Source organism: Canis lupus, chromosome 24, assembly GCF_048164855.1.
Source record: "Canis lupus baileyi chromosome 24, mCanLup2.hap1, whole genome shotgun sequence".
Taxonomy (NCBI): domain Eukaryota; kingdom Metazoa; phylum Chordata; class Mammalia; order Carnivora; family Canidae; genus Canis; species Canis lupus.
This window is the reverse complement of record NC_132861.1, coordinates 51,391,833-51,413,412: the sequence shown is the minus strand read 5'-3', so window position 1 is coordinate 51,413,412 and position 21,580 is coordinate 51,391,833. Positions and strand designations below refer to the sequence as shown.

Here is a 21,580-nt window from a genome sequence, read left to right as displayed (position 1 = left end):
GGGGCCGCGGCGGCTGACGGGCGGCGGGCGCGGCCTATCAGCGCGCGGCTCCGTGCTGGAGGGGGGAGCGGCATCATGGTTCAACGTGGGTCAATTTTTTGTGAATGAGGAGGGGAGGTTGTGGGGCCGCCGCCGCGGAGCACCGTCCCCGCCGCCGCCGCCGCCGCCGCCGCCGCCGCCGCCGCCGCGCCCGAGCCCGAGCCCGAGCCCGCGCGCCCGCCCGCCCGCCCGCGCCGCCGCCGCCTCAGCAGCAGCCTGGGCCCCGCGCGCCGCGGCCGCGTCCCCGCTGTCCCCGCCCGCCCGCCCGCCCGCCGCGGGCGCTGGTGGCGGTGGTGGTGGCGGTGGTGGCGGCGCTGGAGGCGCAGGCGGACGAGATGCGGGGCTAGAGCGCCCGCCCGCCCGCCGCCGCCGCGGTAAGCGCAGCCCCGGCCATTGTCCGCCCCCGCCCCCGCCCCCGCCCCCGCCCCCGCCCCGGCAGGTGGACGCCCCCCGCCCCGGCGCCCCGACCTGCCCGCGCCCCGGCCGCCCGCAGGGGAGGGGGGAGGAGGGAGGAGGGCGGGCGGGCGGGGAGGGGCCCGCAGGTGGGCGGGGGGCGCGGGCGGCCGCCGTTTATGTAACTTTGTCCAGGGCTGTGAGTTTGCAGAAAACCGTGCGTCCGCGGGGCCGGCGGCGGCGGGAGGGCCCGGGTCGTGCCCCGGGGCGCGGGGGGTGGGGCCGGCGCCCCGCGTGCAGATGCGGCCCGCGCCGGGGCGGGGGGGGCGAGACCCGCGGGCGCTCGGGGCGGCGGGCGGAGCGGCGCTGGCTTCCTCGCGCGCCGTCGGTGTGACCTGCCGTGACACAGTTTTCCGACCAGAGCGTCGCAGAGACGGAACTTCAGTTATTTTTAAGAGCCGACGACTTTCTCGAGTAAACCTTAATTGCATTACTGTAGGGAGCTGCCGGATTGCACGCCCGGAGCAGCGCCGCCTGCCCTCGGTGAGCCGGGGAGGGAGGGAGGGAGGGAGGGAGGGAGGGAGGAAGGGCCTGGGCAGTCACTTTGCTTCCTCTGCTTCCTCTGCTCAGCCTCTTCTGTTTATTCCCACAGGCCGCCTAAGCGTGCGAGGCCTGGGAGTAGACCTGTGCACAGCCCTCAGCCAGCGCCAGGCGCCCAGCAAGAGGCGGGGAAGGCTGGGCTGCTTGCTGGTGCTGGTGCTGGTGCTGGTGCTGCTGCTGGTGCTGCTGCTGGTGCAGGGCCCGGGGGTGTTTGCACCTTGGCCTGGTTTCACTTTTTCTTTTGTGACATGACCGTGGCCTCCCGGAGCCTTAATTGCCTCTGATGATTCCACGCGCGTTGCATGGCACTGGGGGGACTAGTGTGACGGGGACCGTCCTCCTGTCCTCCTGTCCTCCTGCCGAAACCGATGTGCCAAGGGAAGGCGGGCGGCCGGTGGCGGTGGCAGTGGCAGTGGCCCTGGCGGTGGCAGTGGCAGGCCACCCTGCGATGGCCCGGGTTAGAGGCAAAGGAGAGGCGCCGAATCGGGAATCCGGAGAAAACTCAGCTGCTCGTACACGAATATATACACTCCAGCAATTACAAAGCAACAAAAGTTATTGCAGAATTTTGCAGTCGCTATGGCAACACGATTACTCTATTATAATTGGAAATGCAGAAATGCCACCCTGTTAGAAGTTTCATCAGAATGGAGTTTTGGATGTATCAAAAATAGGCGAGATTTAAATTTTTCCTTTTTTTTTTCTTCTCTCTTTTTTCTTTCTTTCTTTTCTTTTCTTTTTTTTTTTTTTTGCAGGTAGCTCCTGAGAATTCTAAAAAATCTGTGTTCAATTATCTATTTTTAAGACCGATCAAGCTTTCCCAGATATTCTACTCCCTTGGATCTGTGGCATCTTTCCCCAGAATTCACATTCGTGTGGGAGGGAAGTATTTTCCTGCCTTAAAACCACACATTGTAAGACTTGTATAGCTTTCTGTGTTTCTGGGCTTTTATTTTAAAGATCAAATACCCTCCTAACGAGAGCGGTAATCAATCAGGAGAGAAACGGATTTATACGGCAGGCAGATGTAACACTGCCCTCTTTAGGGTTAGTTCATTCTTCTGCAAGCTGGCAGCCTGAGTGCCTCTGGGGGAGCCCTGGGGCTGGGCCAGGGGGTGGGGTGGGGGGCCCGAGGCTGTGTGTGTATGTGCGTGCAGGGCGGGCGGATGACTGTGGACTCGTGGAGGCCTGGACGGCCTAGAGACCAAGGACAGATGTGGCCTAGGCAGCCCCGAGCCAGAATGTTCTGTGGTCAGCAGCTTCACAGCCGTGCAAAGTCAAACTGTCCAAATGCCGCGTTCTCCGAGGCCTTGGGGGGCTGCTCCTGTAGCAAGGTGGACAGAGCAGCGTGGCAGGCCTGGCCACGTGCACCTGGGGTGACCGATCTGGACTTTCGGCGACCAGAAACCTGCTTTACAAGGACGCCCCTCTTGGTGTTTACCAGGGGCACTCTAGTTCTGGAAGTTTCCACACGTTGTGGGGTTGCTGCAGTTTAATTTCGTTATAACTCTTTCCTTTTAACTACTGCATATTTATGCCCAGTAATCGACTTCCATTTCCCAGCTTCATTGTGAGGTTTCAATGCAGCATGAATGGCTTTGAATTTCTCATCCTTTGATGTTGGGGGTGGCACCAGAGGAAAGGCGACTTTGTGCCGTCTTAATTGCCAGAGCAGAAGAAACATTTCATCACTCCTGTAGAATCCGTCCATACCGTTCTCTATTGAAAACGGCTGGGCTTTCATCGCTCAGAAGCTGCCCCGAGTAATAGATTAATACCTGATGTAGGGAGCGGGGGAGACGCAGAGAACGGGAGACAACTGCTGTGCCGCGAGGCCGCGGGCGACAGGCTGTGGCCGGGCTTGCGTTCCTGGACCAGAATCGATGACTGCAGCTGGGGATATGGGCTGGCCCAGCCCCCTGTGTGTGTGTGTGTGTGTGTGTGTGTGTGTGTGTGTGAGCGTGTGTGTGCGAGCGAGCTTCGGATTCTGTCCTCGCTCTGCAGCCGGTGAAGCCTGGCCTGAGCCCCTGCTCTTCTCGCCAGGCTTCCAGTCCTTGCCCCGCTTGGGTGCAGCCTCTCATGGCTCCTGGGGTGGGGGTGGGGGGCAGGCAGCAAGTTGGGAGGCAGTTTTTGTTTCAATCTCAGACGGTCCGCATGTGCGGGGCTGTGCCGTGGGCTCAGGGCCGTTGGTCTTGACCTCAGAGGACGGTGTCGCGTCTGTCGGTTAAGTCAGATGAGGGTTCCCTGGCAAAACTGATGCCGCGTTTTAACAGACCTTCGCGGCATATGTTTACAGAGTGTTCCTTTTGGGGAAAAAAAAAACGTCTGGAAGTAAGATCTGTGAGTTCTCTTCCTAGGATCGGTTTTCTCTGCCTGGGGTCTGTTCAGGGGTGCGGGGTGGGCTGTGGCACCGGTGGCCGCTGGCATGCCTTTTCTAACATGCCTCCTCCTCGGTTTCCTGGAAGGAAGCGCCAGGGCCCTGCCCGGGTTGCCTCTTCTGCGCTCCTCCCCGCGGCACCGGGGCAGATCACCATCTGCATCAGTCGGCGTGGAAACCAGACTGTCTTTCCTAGCGGGGAGATCGTAACGCTAGTGGTTGTGAGAGACCCGTAGCTGACGTTTAATGAGCACCTGCTTGGGGCCGCGTGTTGTCGTGAGCACTTGCCGTCTAGATCCCGTTTCTCTCTCCCACAGCCTTATGAAGTGGCTGCTTCTCTGCCCATTTTGCAGAGGAGGAACCCGAGAGAGAAGTGGAAATGGAGCATCTGGTACTCCTTGCTCTGTCAAGTCCCAGATGCCGATTCCTTCTCCTCCGTGCCTCTGCTGCCAGGCCACCGAGGGATGGTCTTGCAACGTTCAGTGTTGTTAAGGGACGCGGGAGAGCGTAGCCTCTCTGCGAAGGTGACCGTTTGGAATATCTTCTGGGTTCACTAGGGTTTGGGACATCATTAAGATTTTCTCCACTGTCACGTGTGTGGCATTATAGGACATTATAGGAGGGAAGGGATCTTAACGGTTCCTGTCGGCTTGTGGTTGTTGGATCCTGCGCTCGGATCTCCCCATGAGCCTGCCTGGGGGTTGGCGAGGATGGAGCACCTTGTGCTCCACGTCCATTTCAACCAATGCATTTTGGCCTTGACTAGTTTGTCTGCAGGATTGCCTTGGAAGATTTTATTGGAAGAAAGCATTCTAAGGACCAAAAACTTTGAAAAACCGACCAATTCAGTCTATTCTTACTGTAACACCAAGCCAGAAACCTTAAAGATGAAACACATAGGTTTAACAGCATAAGAATTAAAGTAAATTCTTTCCGGCTAAAGGTTCCATAAGTGAGGTTAAGAGACAATAAGAGAAAAAATATATAACAAGATGTGCCTGTATGAGCTTAATAGCCAATATGTAAAGAGCTTTTGCAAACCAATAAGAAAAGGATGAACATTCCTATTGTAAGATGAGCAAAGCCTATAAATAATACAAGTCACAGTAGCTAATGTAAACGTCTTAGCTTTATTAATAGAGAATTTCAGATGAAAGATTCCATTTATGCCCATCACATCAGCAAAGGTTGTTTGATGGCACCCGTTGGTTGGATAACAATTCCTTTATGGTTTCTGTGAAATGGAAATCCACTGTGTGGAAGTGCTTAGAATCGGGCCTGGCACATAGTAAGCACAAAGTAAGTGTTGACTGTTACTATTATTTGCTCCCTGGAGAGCAAAGCCTAATTACTTTATTACCCTCCAGAAAAGTTTTATGAGTCAAAAATGTAATTGGTCATTTCTCTGATCCTGGCAGTTCTGCTTGTTGGGACTATTTATTCTTAAGAAAGAATACGATAAGTGCTTGGATATCCAGATGCGTGCGGGAGGTTATCACTGCATTATTTATGAAGGCGATACTTAATAAATACACTTCAGTATTTTCATCCCGTGGAATACAGATGGGCAGGCTCACGGATCAGAAGTGTGCAGTGTGATGAGAAAGTAGGGCCTGGGCAGTAGTACCCAGGGGATCCCTTATTTTATTTTATTTATTTTATTTTATTTATTTTTTTATTTTTAACTGTGTGGGTCTCTGAAGTGATAATGGTGGCCCTCTGGGGTGTCAGGGAAATGGGGTGTGAGGGGCTCTGTGGACTTTTCATAAATGTTACTAGTGTAGGTTTTTGCCCTGGGTGTGTGTTGTTACTTTTTAATAGTAATGCTTTTTTTTTTTTTTTTTTTTTAAAGCCTGCTATGATCACTGGGGAAAAAACACTCTTCGACTTCATTATTTATAAAGGAGAAAAACCAAGTCCTTGGGAAGTTGATAAATATGCTTAGCATTAGAAGAATTTAGGGGATTTGTTGCCGTGACTCGCCGGTAAGCTCTCCTCGCGGGGAGCTGGCCTCCTGGGTCTGGGCAGCTGTGGTGCAATCTGTGCTGCAAGTGGCTGCCTCAGGGGCCTCCCCCAGCAGCAGATCCGTACCCCTCACTCCCTTGCTGGACACCTTGCGGCTTCCCAGTGTTCTGCGACCCTCTGTGGGACCAGCCTCCCGCGACGGCGCCTGTCCTCTTCCGCTGCCTTGGCCTTGCAAGCCGCCTGTCCGCCCAGAGCGTGGACGCACTGTCTGTCTGTCAGCACTACCTTTTCTGTCCCGTCCCCCCGTCCCTGCGGACCCTTAGGTCCCCGTTCACACCAGACCGGCTTCCCGACGGGCTCCAGTCGTGCAGTTTCAGTTGCTCTTTGGGACGTTGGTAGGTGAGCGCCCCCGGCCGTGGCTGGGCTCCGTGGGGCTGCGGGGCACGCGGGCGCGCCCTGCGGAGGGTGCAGGTGCGGGGCCTGGAGAGCCGGCGGCCGCGTGTCCCGGCCTCCCTGCACCTGCCCCTGCCCCTGCCCCTGCGGCGCTCTGGAACTCGGCGTCTCCTCCCCGCCTCGTCCGGGCTGCTCGGTCCTGGCTCTGCAGACGACGTGCGTTAAGGAGGCGCCGTGAATCCGGGTGAAGGGGTTCGGGGATGGGGGAGGCGCAGCTGGCCCTCCGCCGGGTCGCCCGGGGCTCCGGGGTAGCCGCGGCTGGGGCGAACGACATTTGTCCGTTTGCTTCACGTCGGGATTCGTGACGTGGCGCGGTCACTCTTACCTCGCCCCGGAGTCACGTACCTGGGCCGGGTGTGCAGCGGGCGCTCCGTGGTCCGCTCCGTTCCAAGGCGCGAGGCCTGGCCGGTCGTTTGCTGTCGCTGGTGCGGCGCTCCGCTGTGCGTCAAGGGCTTCGGTTGACGGAAGTCGGAGCCTGAAACAGTAAATCAGTTCTTAGGGCCTGAAGGCCTGGCCCGACGGAGCTGAGCGGTCCCGCGGGAGCGTGGGGCTGGGGGGCTGTTGGCTGGAGCCCGTCTTTTTCAGACCAAGGTTCTGGGCGCCCCCACCGGCTCCTCTGGTGGGGGAGTGGGGGTGGTGGCTGTGGCTGGGAGCCAGCGTCCTGCAAGTTTCTAAGGGCGCAGTTACTATGTTCATCCTCAGCCGCCCCCAGCCCACGTACAGGTGTCGCGGCGGAGGGGTGGCGCTGCGCAGGGCAGGCTCCCTGCGTTGGGAGGACTCTTGGGAGGACTCAGCAGCAGATGCAGAGGTTCCCCCCACCTTGACCTGGAAGCCCTGGCCTCTGCCGTGCAGCGTAGACGTTGGTGGGAACAGGAAGAAGATGGGGTGAGCTCGCATAGGTGCACCAGGTCGTGGGAAGCTGGGGGGGCTGGGGGACCGCGGCCGTGGAGCCGCCCGGATGAGTGGAGGGTTTTAGCCAGAGTTGTGGGGCCGTGGCTGTGAGGCTCCCAAGCCCGCGTGTGAGGAAGGCTGAGCAGGACCCACTGGGGGGCTGCCCGGGGCGCGGTCCTCCACCCTCGCTCACCCGTGCAGTCTGCTCCTGCTTCGTCGAGGTTTCTGTCTTTTCTGGTTCCTGCGAGGCGCTGGGCACCTGGCTTCTCTGGGTCCAGCCTGGAGGAGGCAGCATGGGTGGGGACATGGGTGTGCACCACCTCCCGTGAGGCCCTGGGTGGTCCCCCTCTGGGGCGCGCCTAGCCTGGGCCGCTGGCGCAGAGGGCTCTAGGCGAGAAGTGAGGGCCCACACCGGGGGGCTGCGGGGGTCCTTCCCTTATTCAGCCAGTGTTACTGAGAGCCCTCTTCTGGGTCCAGGACTCCTTAGAGCAGCTGGGAGAGCCCGAGCTCTGTAGGAGTCAGCATAGAACATTCTGGAAGGGACCCGAACCAGCCTCTAACCCAGCTGTTGGTTTTATATGCGGGAATCAAGGCTAAGTCTGAGCACCGCTTGGCCCCCTACAAGGGTTCTCTGGGCACAGGGACCGTGTCCTTGGGGTATCTGGGTGGAAAGCAGGGCCCCAGCAGGTGGTCAGATCACGGCAGGGGTCAGGCCCTGCCAGGTTGACACCCGGCTCTCCCTCTTAGACTTGCTGTTCCACTCACTTTTCTGGGCTGATGGGACGGTTGACCTTTTGGGACGGGGGTCAGCAAACAACAGTGTAAAGTGCATCCCCAGCTCTGTCCCCGAATAAGGACGTCTTTCTGTGTCAGATTGGATAATGTTCATCCATACGTGTTGCATTTTGAGGAAAGTGTTATTTTCAAAATTCTTTTTTCTGTGGGGGGTGCAGCAGGGAGGGAGAGAGCAACACTCCAGCGGGCTCCGTGCTACAGACGGAGCTCACAACACTGGGGTCGTGACGTGAGCCGAAATCAGTAGTAGGATGCTGAACCGACTGAGCCACCTGGCACCCCCAGAATTGTTTTAATTAAGTAGCAGACGGGGCTGAGCAATGGGTGCACAGTGGGACTGTGCTCTGGGGTCAGCAACCCGGGTGCATTCGTCATGGGTGTGGGGGGGGTGTGACTTGTCGGATGTGCTAGTTCTGTTTCCAGGGTGCTGAGTGGCCTGTGGTGCACAGGAGGGGCTTCCAGAGATGGGGACGCTCTGCTTTCCTCCGCTTTGGGTGCTGAGGACAGACGCGGCTGTGGAGGCGGACCCGGGTTGAGATCCCGGCTTCCCTCGTGCGACCTCGTTGCGGGGCTGGTGCTGCCCTGTCTGTGCAAGTCAGGTGTCCTGCCTGGAGGAGGGGAGGCCAGACGGGCTGCTGCAGGGCACGGGCCTGTCCCCAGGGCTCGGCGCTTCTCCTCCGCCTCTTCCCGGGCAGGTTTCAGGAAGGTGGTGGTGTGCAAGGGGAGTGTTGGTGACCTCGGTGTCCCTCACGTAACTTGAGGGCTCCCTGAGGTCCCTGTGCCCACGCAGGGCGTTTTGGCCCACGTCTGCCGAGGTCACCGCAGGGTGAACCCGTCCCCGGAGGCCCCCGGGCATGTGTGGGAGCCGGTGTCTGTCTCCGTCGGGCCGGGGGCTGTTTGTTAGCTTGCAGAGGTCCCGTGCTCGGGCGCTCAGCAGCACCCGGCCCCCCGCACGCCGGCAGGGCAGCCCCAGGGCGCGGCAGGGCCCGGAGGCCAGTCTGCCTCCCGCACACAGGGCTCGGGCCTGGGCCTTGACCTCCCTGCGAGCGGTCGCCAGGCCGGCGGTGCCGAGGTCTGCAGCCCCGAGGGGGATCGTGAACACGAGCGGCGGACGTTGCGTGCTGGGCTGTCGCCATCCGTGAGGCTTCCCCGGTGTTCTGGAAGAGGGAGCAGCCCCCGAGCGTGCCGCTGCCCGGGGGGTGCCCGTTCCGCTTCTCCCCGCTGTCCTTTGTGCCCCGCCAGCAGGCGCACCAGCCGGGGCACCGGGACCGACGGTCCACCTGCTGCCGCCCCGCTGCCGTTTCCAGTAGCTGTCCGTCACAGCTCTCCATGGCGGATTCACAGAGCACCGTGTGCTGCAGGGAACTGACTGACTTGCTTTCCCTGAAAGTCAGGTGAAAGAAGAGTTCAGGCACGGCTTGATCCAGCTCCGTGACCATGTCCTCAGGATGGGCTTATTTCTGTTCCCTGCTTGGGAGAGTCACCTTCCTGCCTAAGAGGGTCCTGCCAGCTGTCCTTGGGGCTGCGTGTACACTGGTCCATGCCACTAGGAAAGAAAGCATATTTGTCCTAGCAAAAGTTCTATGAGTTTTACTCTGCTTGGTATGGCTGAGGTCACTCGCCCCCTCTGAACCGTCGCTGGCTACGGGTGTGGACTGTGCTGAGTGGCTCAGCCTCTCCCAGAAGCTGGTTGAGGAGCCAGCTTCCCTTGTGTGGTAGGAGGGATGGGTGCTGAGGAGGGACCTGGTGCACAGTGCTCTCCGTGGAGCACCCCGCTCTCTGCGGTCCCCGCAGCAGGTCCAGCACAGCCCTCCTGGGGGTCGCCGTGCGCCGTGCCGTACCGATCACAGATTTCACGCCAGGGAGTCCTGTAGGGACCCTCTGTGCGGGTCCCAGGAGAAGGGCTCAGCAGGGTCCAGGTGCTGGGACACACTGGCCTGCCTCGTGCCCTTCTTCCTGGGTTGCTCTGGGCCCTGGATGCCCACGGCGTGTGGCTGGAGCTGGCCAGCTGGCAAGGTGGATGGGGTGATAGAGCCCATCAGGGAGGTTCCTCCGTGCTCTCCCTCCACCAGCTGTCCGGGTGCCCACACCCCTGGGAGGGGCCCTGGGAGTGGGGATGGTGGAGCTGAGATGTCAGGGCCCCTGACTGATGCCCCTGCCTCAGCGGCCCAGGAGGGAGGGCTGCGTCCACGTTAGCTCTCCGCCCAGCAGAGGTGGGCACGTGCTGGGGGTGTCCTCAGAGGGCCGGGGGCAGGTCTTGCCCGCCAAAGCCCACTCAGGCCTGGTGGCTCCGAAAGGCCTGCCGGTCGCGGTCGCATCTGCTCTGCAGGCAGGGGGTGCGGTGCAGAGAGCGCGCCTTGAGGTCAGGTTGAGGTCAGGTCTGTGGTGGCAGGATCCCGGCCTCACAACCCTCCGCTGTGCAAATGGTCAGATACTCAGCTGCAAAGTGTACCTGCGAGTCTCCAGTGGCAGGATTGCTGTCATGATGACGCGAGACACGGGGTCAGCGGCCCTGCCCCCACGCCTGCCACGGAGAGGTGCTCTGGCCCGGCTGGAGTTTCCTGTGCCCCCCCCCGGGGGGGGCCCTACCCAGCTGCATTCTGGATCCTTCTCTGGGGCTGGGCACCGTGGTGGGACAGAGTGCTGTCTCTTTGTCCCCTCCACCTTCTTAGTCCCTGCCGGTGTGAGAGCAAGCCAGCCCCCGAAGCAGGGTGGTGGGCTGGGGGGGGTGGTCTGAGCCAGGCCGCATCCCTCCCCCGGCCCTGCAGGGAACGCGCGTGCCGCTGTCCGCCCCGAGGGACAGGGCGCCTTGTGCGGTGTGCGTGTGGGCCAGGAAGGCAGGTAGTGAGGGGCTCAGCATTTCAGAAAGGGGTCCAGGTGTGCACCCCTGCGCGGCCACGTACAGGCTGCAGAGCAGCCTCTCCCTGTCGGGTCCAGGCCTGTTTGTGCAGAATGAGGACACGATGCTGCTGGGCTGGCCGAGCTGGGGACGCGGTGTGCTGCCTGGTGGTCTCCCGGGGAAGGGCCCGGCCAGAGGCAGAGCGCCTCAGCCCTGCGCCCCTCCCTCAGGGGGTCTCACCGAGGTCCGGGTGGAGGAGGCCGTCCTGGGCTCTGTGTTGGCCGTGCGGACCCTGCCGGGCAGGTGCACAGCTGCACCGAGTATGGTGGGGCCGCGGCAGTGCAGGCCTCATCTGGGCGGCTGCAAGACATTCCCGCCCCGCCCCAGCCCCTGCTTGTGGCCACCCTGGTGCCCGGGGGCGGGGCAGCTGCTCCGGCGGGGGACCTCGTGGTGGCCACGTCTACCCGTCCTCCCTTCTTTAGCTCACGGTTAAGGTCTGGGATGTATGGACGTGGTGAGTGACAGGCACGCACACACGTGTACACATGTGGACACGCACACACGTGCACACATGCCCAGACGCGTGCGTGTTAGCACGAGCACACATGGAACACGTGTACACTACGAGAGGCTGGCTCCTCTCCGTGCTTCCTGCGGCCTGATGTCAACTCGCCTTGGGCCACCAACCACTTAACGAGGAATGGCAGTTTCTGGAATGAGGTGCCCTGGTGACGGTTGGGTGATGAAATTCTCCCTCCACGGCGTGCAATTCTCACCCACTTCCCCATCCTCGTGCGCCCGGCTCGCTCAGGTCCGGGCTGCAGGCCGGCTGCCGTAGCTCTGCACGGAGGCGGGTTGATGTCTGTCCTGTCGGGCCCGCGGTCCCATTGGGCCGCGGCTGAGGCCAGCCTTGCCTGTGGGCCTCTGGGACAGGCTTCTCTCTGTCCTGGACTGGAGAGGGGGTTCCTTGAGGCCCAGGGGCACCCCTGGAGCTGGTGTGCTTGTGGCATCAGGCACGGACGTGGTCAGTGACCCTCGCAGCTCCCCTGGAGGGCTCCTGCCTGTCACTCAGAGGGTCCTCCTGGCTCCTGAGCCTCCAGCTGCCCCGGGCACCCACGGGACCTGCCCCCTGGGGCCACGCTCCTCCTGAACCTTTCCAGTGGAGGGCGCTCCTTGGTCCACATCAGCTCGCTGGCCCACGAGACCTCGAGGGGAACATTGGGCCCGGGCCCTGTATTCCTCTTGGAGGTAGGGCTCCTGCCTGGCTCTGGCGGTGGCCTCCCGTGGTCCCCACTCCTCTCATCGCTGCGCCCCTGGCTCCCTGTTCACATGGCCCTCTGCCTGGCCCCACGGAGCTGCCTCCACCCCGTTCTCCGGGCTTTCCTGCCCTGGGCCTCCATGAGCACCTGCGCCAGGGGCTTGCTTAGGTGTCCAGGACAGTGCTGCGAGGCCGCCGCTTTGGATGGTGGGTGGTTTCCTTTCGATTCACTGGTGGCGGGTGTAGTCGTGATGCCCTTGCAGTCGCAGAGCCCGACCATCGTTTCTCCTGGACTCTGTCCCCCTCCTGCCTTGTTAGGAGGAACAGAGGAGGAGGCCGCTGTTAGGGGCTGTGAGTCGTGCTGTTGTCACACTGTCCCTTGGAAGTCCCGGGGCCGGAAATCTGTAGCGCTAGGCCAGGCATGTGCATTGGTACTTCCTGCCGCTGAGGCTTGACTCCGCTGCTGAGCCTTGGCTCTGCTGCCGAGCTGTGCTGCCGCCGAGCTGTGCTGCCGCCGAGTTGCAGCCTCCTTCCCATAGGCCTGGGTGAGACGTAAGGAAGCAGACGGTGTGTGTGGCCACCCAGTCTCGCTGCCCACTTCTGCCGTCCAGCGCCTCCCACTGTGGGGCTGGGCTGGGGTGCCGAGGTGCCTGCTGATGAGGGAGAGTCGAGAAGAGGCTCTTCCCATAGATGGCCCGCCTGACGGGCTCCCACGTTCCCATGTCTGCTCCTGGGCTCACCCGGGAGCTGTGCTCGGGGTGGAAGAGCAGGAGCTGGGAGCGTCTCCAGGCCTTCTTGCTCCCTGACCCGCGGGCTGATGTCCTGGGCAGTTTGTGTAAGCCTGAGAATGCTAGGAGGGTGTGCAGCGAGGCCCTGCTGGGGCTCTGCCTCCGGGGTGTTCGTGCCTCCCCGCCCCCCCCAGCTCTGGAAGGTGAAAGTGTGCCGCGCTCCGCTACACGCAGCGGATGCTCAGACTACCCTGTCTTCGTCTTGCGCGGCCTTCTCAGTCGCGGTCCCGTTCCCTCCCGTGTGGCGTTTCTGTGCTTGTTGGCCTGTGCTGCCCACCGGGAGAGGCCGTCCTCTACACCTGCAGGCATCCCGGGCCCCCCGCCCTGGCCCGTCTTGCAGGGGGGGTGCTACAGCTGGACCGGGGTACGGGGGGGGAGCACGGCAGCAGATATCGGAACCGGGGGGCCCCTTCCTTGCGGTGCTAGACTTGGGACTTGGGAGAGAAAGGAAGATGTTGTGGTTGCCGGGCCAGCTTCCAGCATGTGGGATCTGGAAACGAACTTTCCTTTGCTGTTTCACCGTGGGCTGTGTCCTTGGTGTGGCTGTGTCTGGGTTCTCCGAGGAGCCGGGTGTGGAGGTACCTGTTCTGGCTGGAGTGGTGAAGAAACCGGCCCGGCCTCTGTTCCTGGCCCTGCCCCGCCCCGCCCCGCCCAGTGCCACCAGGCCTGTTCAAGCCTGGCTCGCTCTCCCAGCGGCCAGTGTTCTTCTCCTCCTTTCGGGTTCCAAACTCGGAGACGTCCGAGTTGCAGTGTGAAGGACGGGGCCACTCTGTGACCGTGACCTTCGCCAGCAGAAGCAGTGCGGGGCCGCCCGCCTGGCGAGGGCAGTGAGGGCACCGCAGGGAGGTGGGTACGGGGCACGGGGACACCGGAGCCACGGAGGGGCCGCAGGACATGGGTGTGTCCCCTGGGCCCCGAAGCCTGGCTTGAAGGGAATGAAGCCAGTGGACGGTACGGTACGATGGGTGCCGCAGTAAAACAAGCGTAGAACGTGGTGGTTATGGGGCCGAGTGGACATGTCACCCGAGTGTTTGGATAAAGTGTGAGCTGTCGCAGAAACTCCCACCGGAGGTGGCCTCCCCATAGTGGGGCCTCGGGGAGGACTCTGGGAGGCCCCCTGCCCGTGGCCCTCTGGGCGAAAGCCCCTCTCGGACGCGTGGAGCTGAGAGCCCTGTGGCCACCCCCGGATGACTGGCACAGGCCACTACGGGTGGGAGCTACAGGTCAGAAAGGTGTGGAAGGGGAAGTATTTCTCTGGGATGGCCTGAGAGTGTTGCTTATTAAAGCATCTGCGGTGTCACTAACGTTAAGGAACTGAGTTGGGAGAGGAGATCGGCGATACGAATAAGCGGTTGCTGTAACTGGGGAAAGTACTAATGATTTAATGTGCATGTGTGGCAGAAGCATGTTTGATGGGTGCCTTGATAGGAAGAGACAGGCTGGGTATCACAAAGGCAGGCAAATAAAAAAAATCCATTAATTCTTCTATTCATTTAAAAAAATGGTATTTCCGGCTTTTACAGTGACAGTTTAATAATTAGGGTGCCTAATTTTAATCTGTTAACGTGGGTGCGTGCCCTGCCTCGCTTGGGAAACCAGCTAGTGTTGGTGTGATTCTGTGCCACGGCTGATTGCCACGAGGAGCGCAGAGATCCGGGGACCTCAGGTGACATCGCAGTCTGTCGCCCCGCGGGGCCCCGTGAGCTTCGCGTCACTCGGGCCCGCCCCGGAGGCCTGCGCTGCCTGGGGAGCTGCCGCGCCCGTGAGCCTGTGCCACGGGGAGCCGGGTGGTGGCCTGGTGACGCCCCGTCAGCCAGCGCCCTGCCTGCGGGAGGCCACTCGAGGGCTCCTCTCCCAGGGCTCTCGTCGTCCAGAGCTGAGTTGTTTCAGCACCGAGGGAAGTGACACGCCTCTGGACCGAGATGGGCTGGTGCCCACCGCACTTAGGACTCACATCGTAATTCTGAAACCGCCGGGGACAGTTTCCTTACGTCATTTACCGGGTCAGGGTGAAGAAAGGAAATCAGCTTTCGTTTACATTTTCTGCACGCGAATAAAATGTACCTTGTTTTCTCTTTCTCTTTCTTTTCGTTTGCCTTTCACATTTGAAAAATGGGTTTCCATTCCCCAGAACTTACATTTTCCTGGCTCGAGTGTGTTTTGCATGCAGATGTAGTCGGAGACAACAAAGAGGCATGTTTTTGTGGTGGTGACTGCATCAGAAGAGAGGGTCTTGCTGAGCGGTAAACCCCACGTTCAGAACATGCTAGCACCAAGTGCCCACTGCTGGCTCCAGCCCTGCAGTCCCCTGCCCCGTTGACCCCAGCCATGCTTTCCCCGGCCCTGCTGTTCCCAGCCCTGCTGACCCTGGCCCCGCTGTCCCCGGCCCCGCTGTCCCCGGCCCCGCAGTCCCCGGCCCCGCTGACCCCGGCCCCGCGGACCCTGGCCCCGCTGACCCCGGCCCCGCGGACCCTGGCCCCGCAGACCCTGGCCCGACTGTCACTGGACCCTCTGGCCCCGGCCCCACTGACCCCGGCCCTGCAGTCTCTGGCCCCACTGACCCTGGCCCTGCAGTCCCTGGCCCCACTGTCCCCGGCCCCGCTGTCCCCAGCCCCGCTGGCCGGTGGTACCTTGTTGGAGTGGAGAGCGTGTCTGTCCTCAGAGTGCAGCGTGTTAGCCCCGTGTCTGGTGACAGCTCACTCACCTGGAGTACACTTCACCTGTCCCGGTGTGTGGGGGTGGGGGGGTGGGGGCTTGGTGTGGCCCCTTCCAGTCATTGTCTTAGGTGACCAGACACTGGTGACCTGGAGGCGCTGCCCACCCGGGGCCGCCGTTCCACAGTCAGGGCCCTGTGTGCTCCGGGGAGGGTAACCCATGCACGTCCGTGTTTCTCGGACAGGTTGCGGGGCCAGGGGGACAGCGACACTCCCTCCGCATCTGCTTCTGTGAAGTTGAGGACGAGGAAGGGAAATAGGCCGCGTAATACACTGTCGGGGCCGCTCGCTGAGTTTGTGTGTATGTAGGTCTAGCTTTCATAAAAAACCCTTCATTTTTAATCGTGGTAAGCAGCGCATCACGTAAAATTTGCCGTCGTAGCCGTTCTGGGTGCATAGCTCAGTGGTGCTGAGTGTGTACACGAGGTCGCATAACCCGACTCCAGGACTTCTCCGTCTTGTAAAACCTAATCTCTGTACCCATTAGACATAAATTCTGTTGGATTCTTTGAAGATCGGTGGCTCTTACTGTTCTGCATTTACCAACTGTGACGGGAAAGATGGGAAGAGGCAGAGATTTGTGTATACGGTAATTAGACGTGTATGCAGATTAATAAAATACGTGTGCACGTGCAGGTGCCGTGTGTTAATATCACACCGCAGGTAGTAAGTAGACATAACCCACCGCGTACTGCGTGATACCGTGACGTTACATAGCACATCAAGCGGACACACGCGTGTGTGTCTGCACACGCCAACTTCCAGGGAGCCCCTGGAGATGTCACCGAGCGGGTTGCAGCAGAGGTCTGGCCTTCTGCAGCCCATTCCGTCCCTTTCCTGTGCTCCGTGTCCCCAAGCCTGACCGTGTCATTCCCTTTCCCTAAATGACGTGGCTCGTGGGCTGTACATTTGGCCTGTCCCGCCTCGCCGACCCCACGTGCCTCTCCTGTTTCATAGCTGGCCTCCCTGGCACCTGCCAGACGGGAGCCTTTGGTCTGAACTCGTCTCCCATGGCAGGCAGGCCCAGGACAGGGCTTAGCTGAGTCCCCCCACCCCCCGCCCCTCAACGCTCAACGCCTTGGTTCAGCTGCTGAACTTTGCTCATGGGCATGATCCTGCCCTCCCTCCTCCCTTGAGACCTACGCCGAGGCAGCACTGTGTCAGAGGTCAGAGGCGCAGAGGGACCCGCCATCTGCAGTGCAAGGGGCGACTGGGTGGCCCTGCAGTGGAGGGGAGCCCCAGGGAAGGCGACACCCAGCTGGGAGCTCAGCACGGCCGCGTGGACTCACGGCCAGGCCTGGGGGCCTGGGTGAAGGCAGGAAAGTGTCGTGGACGGAGAAGAAGCTGAGCAGAGTCAGGGTGGCCTGACAGCTGGTGGGCGCTCGGCTGGCTCAGGCTGTCTCCCGGGGGCCGCAGGGCTCAGGGCACTGGGGATGCAGAGGGGTGCAGGGATGGGCTGACACTGAGGTATAGGGACTGCATGGAGACAGCCTGGGGTCTGGGTGGGCCGGTCTGGGACTGCGTGGGGACCTGCTGAGGTGCAAAGTGTTTGAGGACTTGTCTATTGATAATTGCCAATATATCCGATGCCACCACATTTTTTTCTGTTTTTCCCTGGATGTGGCCTGCTTGCATCTCTCGGGGCTCCCGCACCTGCAGTGGGCCCCAGGACTTGCAGGGGTGCCTCCTTCCCGGCCGGGCCAAGCCCTGTTTGCCCCAGTGGTCGGGGCGTCGGGGCCTGTGGGGCTAGTCCTCTGGCACTGGCACGTGAACACAGCCCTGCAATTAGCCGGTGCATTAACCTGTGTCGACGGGACAGATGCAGGCAAAGCAGAGCTGTCTGGTGACGTTTTCCTGGGCTGGCACAGTCTGTGCCAAAGGCGACTGCTTTCAGAGGCGAGACCAGAGGCGGGGGGATAAGGCACACTTGGAAGAAGGATCCTAGCAGCCGAGGCTGCCGTCACCTCGGCTGTGGTTGAGTGGCCCCGACGCAGTGTGGCCCAGGCTGTCCTTAGGAGGTGGCGCCGCAGGCTGCAGCTCTGCAGGCCGGGCACGTCCCTTGGCCTTGTGAGTGCTCGTGGGAATAGGGTCCGGTCTGGTGGCCAAGCCTGGCTGTTTAGGGCTGTCCCAGAGGAGCTAGCTGACTGGGAGTACCTCGCCTTCTCTGTAAGGCCACTGGTCCACGAGGCGCTGGCGCTTTCTGATTGTCAGCACGGTGCAGCCGTGCTTTGTCCTGCCGGGCACATTCCGCCTTGGGCTTGCTCGTGGATGCGGTTCCCCGGGGTTCCCCCCAGCCAGCCCATGTCTGCACCGTCACGGTTTGTGGCAGCAGCGTATACCCCTTTGCTCTCTGCTGGGGCTCCCAGCTTTATGGAGGCACCACCGACAGATAGGGTCGTATGTATTCAAAGCGTGCAGCGTGCTGGTGTGACACAGGTTGTGAGACTCCCGCGGTGAGCTTGGCCCCTGCAGACACCCCTGCCGCCACCAGCACTTAGGACCTGCTCTCAGCAATTTCCAGGGCACAGCACAGGGTTACTACGCACCATCCCTGTGCCGAGCGTCAGGTCCTCAGAGCTTGTCCGTCCCATAACGGGGAGCTTGTGCCTTTGACCAACACCGCCAGTGCCCCCCACCCCAGCCCCTGCTGTTTTTTTAACTGTCATCCACATGTGGTCACCCGGGCTGTATCCAGGGACGCTTGGTGGGGCCAACAAGCGTCAGAGGTGGACGGCAGACCAGTAGCACCTGCTCTCTGGTCCGTGGCTGATGGGTCCTCTTCTCCTGGTCCGTCGGGTGCAGTGGCTTCTGGTGGCAGGTCCGAGGTGTGGCAGGTGTCTGCACAGGAGAGTGGCCGATGCACCACATGTCTAGGCCCGGGCTGTCACCAGAGCACCCCTCCTGTCTCGTGGCATGGTGATGGGCCAGGGTGCTGTCTAGAGGGCCTGCCAAGGGGTTTAGGACCAGACAGTTCCTTAGGGGCTGCGGGTGGAGTACTGTTGCCCAGAATTTGCCTACCTGTTTTAGGGCCATTGAAGGGCCTAAATTGAAGTATATGCCGAAGCTTTGGGGCAGCACAGTGGGAGTCGAGGCGGGGTCCCCGCTGTGAAGAGGACCGTGCCGTGGTAACACCTCCATTCGCGTGAGGGCGACCACCAGGCGCACATCGTCTTTTCTGACACTTTGTCCACAAGGGTCGGGGCTGGGTCTGGGCTGGACAAGCGTGCCCACAGTCCAGGTGGGTAGTACCTGGGAGAGGTGGAGCCTCACATCCCTCTGGCCTCCTGGATGTCACCGGGGAAGCGCTGGCGCAGAACGCCTGACAGTGCTTGGGGCCAGTGCACAGCGCCCGCCCCCATGTAATCTTCCAGATGACACTCCTCCTTGGTCCTGCCGTGTGGATCCTTGTGTTGACACGAGTGGAGCGTCTGGGAGCACCCGAGGGTGGGTTAGGCTGTAGAGTGCCCTGCCGGGTGCTGTTGATGGGAGGTGAGGCGGTGTGTGGAGCGCACCACGCTGTGCGAGGCGGTGAGGTCAGGTGCTCCGTCTGGTCCGGAGGCAGCTCTCCCGTCTGTCCCCCAGGCAGTGGCATGTGGCTCACCGTGGGCCACGGGATGCCCAGGCCCGGCCATTAGGACAAGTGGTGAGTGGTCTGCACCCGCCATCCCGGCCTTCCTGTCCCTTGTGCCCTGCCCACCGCGGCCTGCTTCCCCGTGCCCCCAGCCTCCCTGGCCACCTCCTGCTTGGCTGCTCTGTCCTCGCCGTGGGCTGGCCGCTCTGCCACACTGGTGTTGCTCACACCTGCACGTCCTCGGCTGATCCTCAGCTCTCCAAGGTGCCCTTACTGCCCGCAGGGACCCACCAGTCGGGGTGTAGCTCTTGGTGCTCTCTTGGCTCTGGTCCCGCATCTTCAGCTGTGTCCCCTCGGGTTCCCGCAGACACCGCCCACTTACCGACTTCATGTCTGGGCCCTCGCCCCTTCCTCCCGCCATCCTTAGGGACTCGTCCCCTGACTTCATCCATACCTCGGTTTGGTACAGAATTCTTGCCTCAGAGTGGTTTTCCTTCAGGATTTGGAAGCCAGGTGTGGAAGTCCGCCGCTCACTCTCATCCACGCACAGGTGCTTGTGGAGCGAGCACATGCCGAAGCCTCCCCCGTCCCCGCACTTGGGGTTTATACCTATTTTCTCCCTTGACCCTCAATGAGACACAGGAGGGGGTGGTCCTAGGAGCCCAGCGCCCCAGGCCTTGCTGCTGTGGCAGCGTGGGGCTCTCTGTCCCCGGGGGAAGTCCTCGCGGGGACACGGATGGCACTCTGAGCGCTCGTGCCCTCTCTCCACCGTGATGCCTTCTTTCCGGTTCGTCTCTTGGGTGATTTTCTATCCGAGGGTGACCGTGGCCCCCTGCGTGTTCCGTGGAAGCAGCCACGGGCCCACAGGGGAGGGGCAGGTGCTCTCCCGAGCGCGGGCCCGGACGGGGGACGCCCGGAGCAGGGCGGAGGTTGGCTGTTGTTCCGGGTCTTGATTGTCTGCAGCACTTTTCCTGTACTTTTAAAATAAAAATAGCTCTGTTTTTCTCTTTATAACAAAAATACTCCCTGTCAACAGCTTCGACGAGAAGTCAGTTTGGGAAGTGGGCCTCGGCAGCCCCCTCTTTGTGCCGACAGTCACGTTCTGGGGACGAAGCTGGCCGGAGATGCCCCCGCGGCCACCGCCTGCCGCCCCGCCTGGCTGTGCTCTTCCTCCGGCTCTGACCTGCACGTTCTGGGATCGGCGCCAGTACACGTGGGTCTAGACCGGAGTTGAGCCCGGAGCTTGCCGGGGCTGCAGCATCCACGGGGCTCCTGCTTCCCTCTACCTCCGGCCCGGGCTCCTGGTGCCGCCCAGGGATGCACCGGTGCGGGTGCCCGGGTGCCCGGGTGATCCACGGCTTCTGGGTGGTCGATAGGTCGGCCGGCGGTGCTGACCCCGGGGGTTGGGGTGGCGTTGGGGGAACATCCAGGGCGACTGGACCCCCTCCCCTTTCTGACAGTCATGCCTGACTCAGTGGGTTCAGTTGCCTGGAGTTCAGAGAAATTGGGGTCTGGGAAGGCCCGCTCCAGGTGCAGATGCCCCATCTGTGGAAACAGGAAGTGCTGCCTGCCCCGGACCTGGTCTCCGGCCTCATGGGGACCTGTTCACAGTCCCGAGTCGGGAGGAATGTGCACCACGAGGTAGTGAGAGGTAGTAAAGGAGAGGCCAGCCTTTTGGGGACAGGTGGGGGGACTGCGTCCCTCTTTGCTCAGGCGCCAGTGGCCCTGCCCCTTCCCCTGCTCTCATCTGGGGGACCCCACTCTCTGCCCGAGCCTGTGCGGACCCGGCAAGCAGGCCAGTCTGCTCTGTGGGGACCATGTCCATGGAGCGGAGGGGGAGCACCCATGGGGGCTGGCTTCTGCCCTGGGCCGTCCGTCCACGATGCCCTCCATGCCCTCTATCACTGTTCCCCGAATTCCTCCCAGCCGAGCGCCTTCACCTCTCCCAGGCCCTGTCTCTCGCATCTACACCCAGACGCACGGACTCTGTCTGTCCTAAGGGGAACGTTGGGGATACATCTGCGTGGCAGCGGCTCTCAAACTCTGGTCTCCCATCTCTCTACATTCTTGCAAACGAGTGGGGACCCCAGAGAGCTGTTGCTTAAATGGCTTATGTCTACGGATACTTACTACATTAGAAACTAAATATCCATTTAAAACTAAATCCATTACATAGTAATACGACAATGTTTTTTTTTTTTATGAAAAATGTTTATTATGTTAAACGAAGAATGTAGTGAGAAGAGAGGCATCATTTAGCATTTTTGCCCGTTTCTGTAATGTCTGGCTTGGTAGAGGACAGCTGGATTCTCATATCCGCCTCTAACATTTAATCTGTTGTGATTTCTGGAAGACTCCGCCGTACGCCTGTGAGGGAACGAGAGTGAGAAAGGCAAACAGCATCTCAGTGTTACTGTGAAAACAGCTTGGGCCCCTCGGACCCCCTGTGCAGGTCCTGGGGACCCCCAGGGACCTGGTTCCACTCTTTGACAACCACTTTTGGAAACAGTGCTTTCCTTGTGGTTGAGAGCAGGGCAAGGAAGAGGTTTAACCTTTATTAATGGGAGTTGACCAGTCACTTGGCTCACGGAGTCCATGGTCACCGAGCTATTTCTCATTCTCATGTGACCGTCAGTGAGGGCAGGTTCCTGGCTTCTCGCTGCTGAAGTGCTGGGTACTTGCGTTTGTGGTGGGAGCTGTGGAAGGTTTACGGGGCTGCGTGTCGCCTGCCCCGGGGCGACCTGTGTCCCCCCCTCCGAGTCCTGTGTTCCTTCAGGGGATTGCAACCCTCTGCCTGGGATGCCCCTGGCCAGAGCCGTCCCGTGTGTGCGCTCACAGCCCTTTGATGCCAAATGATCTGTCGAGTTTTACTTGGGGCTCCCTGCCTGCCTTTCAGA

At 61.0% G+C, this 21,580-nt stretch overlaps 1 protein-coding gene across 3 annotated transcripts in view; it reads left to right on the top strand.

Annotated features, from left to right (window-relative positions):
* The first annotated feature begins 311 nt into the window (after nt 1-311).
* HDAC4 (histone deacetylase 4) overlaps nt 312-21,580 on the top strand; it is a 274,710-nt gene continuing 253,441 nt past the window's right edge. For 2 of the 3 annotated variants that reach the window (XM_072796920.1, XM_072796918.1), the window contains exon 1: nt 775-975. The gene's annotated coding sequence lies outside the window, so the exon portion shown is untranslated. Of the gene's footprint in view, nt 414-774; nt 976-21,580 lie in introns of those variants that run through there. The other variant, XM_072796919.1, reaches the window with a different exon arrangement.